The following is an 8,495-nucleotide window of genomic DNA, read 5'->3' as shown; positions in this document are numbered from 1 at the left end:
TATAATAAATTAATATTATGTTATATATATATATATATATATATATATACGAAATGTGAAATAGTTATCTTTTATATTTGTAAAACAAATTTCCGGTCAGTGGAAAGCTCCGGATACTTCTAACTGATATCGCAGTCTCTTCTCTCGTGCTGTATAAGTACAAGTGAAAATAAGATCGCAAGCTCACAGTCGGAAGGTCGTATATATCGATTTCTATGGAAGCGAGAGTTTTCGCAGTCGTAGCACTGTTTTTCCTTCGTAAATACAATTTTATTCCAACATGCGCGGAAATCGTCGGGACGAATTTCTAACGACGCTCATAAAATCACCGAAGTTACACAAAGAACGTGTACATATAGAGAGGGGAGGGGGATAAAATTCTCATAAGACATGCCTCGATAAATTGACATGGCACTTTCGAACGTACGGCGCACAGAAGATATCGCGCGGATGCTTCTCGGTCTGATTACTTCCGACAGAACTGCTTCTCTCGCGCATTTTTACCCTTGTGATTTTTCATCGACTGCACGCCGACGCCGATTTCATTTATTTTTCAATCTTGTTTCGTCGACGCGCTCGTTTCACAGCGCTTTATGGCAACCCCCGCCCCGCCGTACGCGACGTCTTGGGCGGAAACGCAATTTTATTTTCATATAGATACCTTTCCCTCCATTAAGTTATTTACGTAGCTATATATAAATGCAATTTTGATTCAAGTAAATTGAAACAAAGTGCCGCGTTTAACCTTGAATTACTATTCATCAGAAGTGCATTTTTCACGCTTTATAAAACGGAACAGATTTTAAATCACATTTTACTTCATTTAACTTCTTTTATCCGACTGTTTCAATTTACTTTTGATAGTTTAATTTTTATCAGTATCGTTCATTCATTTTTAATATAATTACTGAGAAATGTATACCTATCTAACTAATAAATTTGTGTAATGTTATACATTTAATATATAAAATTTTTTTATTGTAATTAACGTTATCAATAATCGTCATTTGATGCTTTGCATAATTTGTTTAAAGCCGAAATACATTGCGCATACAAACGCGTGTCCGATCCACGTAAATGATTGTACATTTTGAAAATATTTTACGTTATTAATTGTGCGAGTGATCAAATTTTCAATAAAATTACACGGACCACCGAAAATGATTGAACGAAAGCATTTTCGTATCGAACAGTATATTCGGATAAACAAAATATTTCTCTTATTTCCCGGGAGTGAGCTTTCGAAATCATAAATTCTCCAGAAAGACCAAAAGACCTGATCGGTAGTGCGGTCTGGTAATTGCATTTTTACTCGTCTACAGGAATCTTTTTTTCTCTCGAGCATCCACACACACGATACACACAGATACGCGAATACACAGTATCCGTAAGACAATCACTCTTTTATTGCTTCAATAAGAAGTACAGAGAATTAAAAAAACGAGACACAGTATATTCGATCCAATATTCGTCAGACAATTTCGTAAGATTAATGCTTTTGTAAAGCAATATTTTACAGTAGCGTAATAATTACCTTGCCTACTTCAAGTAATATGAACTTTTATTTGCAAATAAAATCTACCGCGAAACTTTCATTCTTCTCTCTCTGGCGTAAATTTGTATAATTCTCGGTATAATTTTTTCTCTCGTGGTAAATGTGGCTGTCGATTTATTTTTAATTTTCACATCCGTTAACTCGAGAAATATCTCTGTCCCAAAAATAGTAGGTGAAATATCACTGCCATGCGTTATATTTCGTTAATTGGAATTCTATTACAAAAGTATGGAGAGATTATTTTTTTAATATCATTCGCGATGCAATTCGTTTTCAAATTTATTTTTGTTCATTTTGCTGTTCAAAATAAGAATTGCCGACACAATTTAATTAATGAAACAATGCATAAGTTTACTGGAATAGACCGAAATACTTAATTTTCCAAATGTAACCGAGGAATCAACTTACACTAAGAGTTTGCTTTTCAATTCTCTACATTTCTCTTTTCGCTTGCTAGGAAATTGAATTTATCGAAATAACATTGGATATAATTTTTTCTTGAAAATGTCCTAGGATCCCTATAGACCTTGATTACGCTCAGGGAAAGATTAAATAACTCGTATCGCCTTCGTATACTTCTTCGAGAAAATTTGAAAAATCACACAATTAGGAAAGTCCTGTCTAGTCGCTTTGTTTCGTCAGCTTTATCTCTTCCGCTTCATTTTCTTTCAATAGCGCAACTTCTACACCGAGTTTCTCCTTTCTTCATACAATTTTCTTATCGCACTTCTCTCTTCGCGATTCTATCTTCTCTCATCCTCTTTTGTTCTCGAAAGTCATGACTTTCGTGTGGGATCGACGACACTGAAAAAACATTTTAACGTCCCTCTACTCTGAGATAAAAAAAAAGATTTTTTTCGGCTGCACAAATCTTGGAAAGTAGAAAGGGTGAGATTTTGTTATTATATCCGTCAAATGATCGATTATGGAAGGAAGCATTGAACATCGATCAAAATTAAGATTGAATATCTCCAATAAGCGTCGCGGCGCCTATAGAAGGAAACCGAACAGGAAATCGTAAAGGGGAAGGCGGGCGAGAAGAGACTGTATATTAAAGTCCAGCTGTATTATTATCATTCGAATAACTCCGTTTTTATAAGATTTAACGAGAAAGACGGCAACAGAAGCTGAACCGGATGGCGCGACGCAACGGGACATTTATTTCTTTGCCGGCGCTTTTCAGTTCAGTTCAATGTGAACTTTTTCGATTTCAATTAAAAAGTTACTGCGATTTAACTTTCCGTCGCCCGTCCTGAGTGACCTAGCGGTGGCTTTTGGGATTAAAAAATCCAAAGGCATTTCCTTTTCCCTTTCTCTATTTCTTTTTTTCCTTCTATCGCCATACACATCTCGAATTTTTCGGTGCGCATGGCGATTTTCGACGCTCGCGATTCATCGAATTTTTCGATAATGTAATTTTCACGTGTATACAACGTGTCTCAAAACGAAACATTAACACTTTATTTTCAGTTTCGATATCGAGTTTTGGTTCTTTTCTTCTCATTCTTTTCTTGCCTAAAGAGATAATTATAAATAGATTAAGCGGCATCTACAATGAGACTTTAAAACGTAATGCTTTAAATCTTAAGCCATAAGAAATTGGCCAATTAGTCGATAATTCTCTTCACATTTAACCATGATTGATCAATTTCTTACGACTTAAGACTTAAAAGCTTAAGTTTTACGCTTTAAAGTCTTACTGTAGACTCCACTTTAGAAATCTTCACACGAAAAGAACGATTTTTGCTAAAATATTTAAAAAATTAGCTTGATACAGATCTGAAAATAATTTTATTGAACTATCAAAATAATTATGCAAGACATTAAATTAATCGCTAGAATATCAAAACTTTTTTTTTGTAGCATTGCTCATCATACTTGAAATTCCTATGTAATTATTTTGACAGTTTAATAAAATTATTTTCAGATCCATTTCTAGTTAAATTTTTAGATACTTCAGCAAAATTATTTTTTCCAGAAATCTGACATTTTTCTTGAGAACTCATTGAAAAAAGTTTCTCAAACAATTTAAGGATTATTTTTTACGTTGAAATGAAAATATGAAATGATAATAAATTGACCGAAATTCAGACTGCATAAATGAGTTTTAATTTTAAAGCACTCATTATACCAATGAACAATAAAAATGGTTGAATGAAATGAGAATAAAGTACGGGTAATTATAGCGCGTATATGACATAAAAAATTCCAACCGCTGACTAAAAGCAATCTGCGTCTCGAAAATAACTTTTCCGATGAAAAGGATGTTTGAGTAAACCTATATAACAAACTGATGATTGCTTTTCTTTTCGTGTCCTTTCTTCGTGTTTGCAGTCAGAGAGGACGGAACATGTTCTCGCAGTTCTTTCAGTCGTTCTTGTCCCACGCTCGAACTACTATTTTTATTGGATAGGAAAACATGGGACGTTTTGCGAGAGGGTAGGCTAGAACTTCGTAGTTGTCAATTCTTAATTGAGCCAAGTGCCGTAAATGTCTAATGTACACTTTTTAATTTAGCAAAGAAATATTTGCTAAATCATCGTGTTTTACTTATTTAAATGTAAATTGAATAATTGATTTAACACATACATATATGTATAATATTTTGACTTAATAAATATATGATACAATACTAGACAATTAATATATTTTACAATTTAGTTAATTAATTTTATATTTTACTCATATATATATTTTATACGTTTACATAATTATAATATAAATTTTTATGATGATTAAAAAATGAAAAATATAAATTGAACTTTTTATTTTGATTTACGATAAAACGGAAAATAAATAGAGAAAATAAATGTTTTGAGAAATATTTTTATTGAAACTTACAAACCGTCAATTGTTTTCGTAAAGTTTTATGCTTTTGTTATTGTTATACATTACGTAAAACAATATAAGAGAAAGAAAGAGATAAAATAGAAAAGGGAAAAAGAGAAAGAGATTTGTTACAGTGATCGTTAAGAGATTCGTAAATACAGTACTTAAGATTTACATGTATTCGAGAGCTTTCTACTGGGCACATTTTGGTTGGTTTAGATCTTGCTGAGTGAAATATGAAAGCACCGAATATTAATGGGGACATTCGTGGATCTTGGGCGAGCTAAGGAATATATATGTATTCGAGTTGGAAGATCATGAGAATGTTTGCTTTTCGGTCTCTTAGCGTTTATTCGTGCAGCCGACATTACTGGAACATTTCAAGTGTCTCTAAGATAACATTTCCCACAAGCCACCGATATTAATTAATTTACCTTCTAGAGGCAATGTGCTCTGGAAAAAAGCCGAGCAATTTGAAAAATCATGCGAGTCCGTTTTTGTTAATAAAATAATCGTGAAAATTGACAAATCTCTTATCATATCCAATGCAAAAATATTTCATAATAAAATAAAGTAGTAGTCGGTTTTTATTTTTTATTGATATTGAGAGTGCATGTTTTGCGATAACCTAAGTTAAATTAAAGCATATACCGCGCTATTGATGCTGATAAATTAATTCTTTATCGATTGTACTATAATAGGGAAATCCGAAAATATCGCACTTATCAAACTACAAGATACTTGCATTGTCCCAATCCCATCATTTGAAAGTGCAAAATACGATATAATATTATTTTTTTATAACATTTTAAATTAAGAATTATGATATCGTGTTTATGTTTGTGTTTATGTTCAACTTGTGTATGTATATAAAATATCGCTAGTGTAAAAATTATTTTAAAAATTATATTTTTTAGAAAACCATCCTACATTTTTCAATTATTTTTAATATCGAGAATTTTTCAACTTCTTTCACTCAGTTATGAAAAGCACTGTATGTGATGAGGGTGAAAGAAAGGTAATAAAAAACTATTACACGTGAGAAAGTATCTAAAATTTGGATTATTTCCTTTCGACAGATCATTCTTAAGATATTGAATCTCGATATTCGATATTCGTCTATAAGAGAGACAATGGAATTGGACACATGATTGGACATTCAGACGGAGGGTTATAATTTTATAAACAATTCAAAATACTCCATTATATTCAGGTCAATATGGGTTATCCACGAGTATACGTATTATTTTATAAATTTTTGATTTAACGTGTGTACGATTACGATTTAAACATATGTACGTATTCCTCTTAACAGTTTGATTATCCTGCAGTTCGTTAAAAAAATAACGCTAATCATTTTTATTCGACTATACTAATTCAACATATTGTCTATTCATGCATGACGATATTTTGCTGCGTCAGCGCAAACGAATTTTAAAAGATTATTTTAAAACTCGTTACACACATTGCAGTAATATTGTTTCTACGAACTGTTATTTCAATCATAAATAAATTAATGAAATATAAATTTGTTTATTATAAATGATTGAAATATATTTAATTAAAGAATTTTAATTCTCTCATTGTATACATAAAAAAACAACGATATTGTATTTTTGAAAAAAAAAACCGATTGTAATTATGTTTTTTGAAAAAGTAAATAAATTTTTATTTCGATTATATAATTCCAAATGCGACAGTGAAAAATGCTGTTAAGGAAATATATCTACATATGAATTGCAGTTCTTTCTTTTGACAACAATAGTTTCATGTTAGGTTTATATTTTCAATTTGTCATTCTGGATTGTCATAAGGACTGCAAGAGCATTTTATTTTCTTAAGGGATTCTAACGTACATGTTTTGTAATCTCTCTTAATGAAAGTACGTATGATGTAATACGTACAATGTCGACATGCGCGTGCAAGGAAACTTTTCTTTTTTTCTATTCTCAAGATTCACTTCTGCCTTTTTAATATTAGATAACCTTACGTATTTGAGCGTTAGGTACGATACGAGAAATGGTTTTTTGTTTGTTACGCAAACGAATTTTATATTTGAGAGTCGTTTCAATTACGATGATGAATAAGCAGCAGCGCTGCCGTTTTTTACTTCTTCAAATGATATTCCGTCCTTCCACCTCGCTTGAGACCACCATCACGGTAGCCCCGAGTTTCGACATCATAAATATTCAGAAAGAATTGCATACATGTATACACATCCACGCTCGTATTTCGCACGCGTCACGTAGCAACTTCTGATTTCTTCGAAACCGAACACTTTTTCGTCTTCGCGCCTTACAAACAGCCGATACTGGTCTTGTTTGGTCAATACAAAAAATTCTGAAGCAAGCGGATGTACAGCCGCTCCCGTCGAGCAGTCCAATGATATATATAGAAAAATCCTGATTGCCGCATTTTTTATTATCTTTCTTTAATTTTATTTTTGACTGACGACGTAGAATGTTCTATCCAGCATATAGATGAAAATAGATCCTTAACCCCTTCGTATGCACCTTGAATCTTAATTTTTTTTACCCAAGCGAAATTTTACTTTCAAATTTCTTGGCCCAAATTTCAATTTTTATTAAATAATGATTTTAATATTTGAATTAAATAACTATTTGGTAATATATACAATAAAGAGTAATAGAGATGTTGAAAAATAATTCTGAATTTTTCTAGGTTTTTTGAAAGCCTAAACGGTAAAAAAGTTTGAGTTGGACAAAAAAGATCCAAAATGCCTAAAATAAATAAAATAAATAAATAAAAATATATGTATCTACAGATACATATGAGAGAGGAGAGTTAATATTATTTCTCTTTTGTATTCGAAGAGAATATTGAATTTCTAATAATGCATGGTTTTCTAGTTTCTCTTTATTATTTTTTTAAAGTGAATGTTTACATTTTCTTGAATTTCTGTGTTTAAATAGTTAGAAGATATGTGCCTTCTGTATTCAGCATGTAACAGCAATGGAAAGCCAGCAGTCGATTTTACTTGAGATTGATATCTGTTTCTGTATATCAGTCAGTCAACATTGAATCCGTATTTTCAGATGTGTATTGAATATTCAATCGAAATGGCTTTCTATGGACCTTCCTTTACTTGTAGCGATACGAGCAAAAATATTTTCAAGAGAGAACTCAAATTTGATTTGTTCTGGAAAATTTTATTGTATGCTACTTAATTATTTAACGACAGAATTAGAATTTTATCAAAATTAAATCTAAATTTAAACAGATAATGAATAATGAAATTGTATTTTGAGGGAATGAGAGTTATTTTTACTGGCGATAATAATAATGAAAAATTAAGAGTATACATTGTAAATGCCAAATTATTTAAATTCATGCACTTTTGTGTTATAAACTGATTGCTTGCTCTTGGAATTTATTCAAAGCTAATAAATATTCAGCTCCGATAATCATCTCCTTATATTACCTATTTATAGCAGATCTTTAACATAAATTACTAAATATAAAATATTTTATGATCAATTTATTTTATTCACACATTTTGAACTCGATTACAATTGCAAAAAATGAAAATCCACGATCGTTTATCAATGTATTAAATGTCTGTCTAATAGTACAAAAATCAGAATGACAAATAAACGACTGAAACGTCAAACGAATGAAAGTAGAGTATTATCGTTGGAATGATAATATTGATTTTGCGTCTTACATTAGACTCATGCCGGTTCAATTTCGTGGACGATTGCTTTAAGAAGATATTTGAAAGCATCCAGGAAGGATTCTTCGTCGATACGCCGTCTTTGGGGCATCTCTTCACTTCTCTTCGATTAAGTTGAGAGGAGAGAGCGCGAATGGGCGAAAGAATGAGGGTGAAAGGAACTGGGGAGGCGAGAGGGGATTGAGTGCGGATGGATAATACGCGTGAGAGCATCTTTCTTGAAACTTCCTGGCAAAAAGTTCAAAGACGAAGATCTCATTTTCACATCCGTTAAAACTCATGTCGGCAAAGGGACAAATCAAAGGAAACTTCAAAAAATTTCATTACTTTTACTCTCCTACTTTTACTCACGCAATCGAAATCCAGGAGAGAGAGAGAGAGAGAGAGAGAGAGAGAGAGAGAGAGAGAGAGAGAGAA

At 31.8% G+C, this 8,495-nt stretch overlaps 1 protein-coding gene across 1 annotated transcript in view; it reads left to right on the top strand.

Moving 5' to 3' along the window:
• Nucleotides 1-8,495, top strand: part of LOC105618119 — a 69,726-nt gene that overhangs the window by 14,263 nt on the left and 46,968 nt on the right. The gene's annotated exons all lie outside the window — the stretch shown is intronic.

Source organism: Atta cephalotes, assembly GCF_000143395.1.
Source record: "Atta cephalotes unplaced genomic scaffold scaffold00015, whole genome shotgun sequence".
NCBI lineage: Eukaryota > Metazoa > Arthropoda > Insecta > Hymenoptera > Formicidae > Atta > Atta cephalotes.
This window is presented reverse-complemented; position numbering and strand designations above follow the sequence as displayed.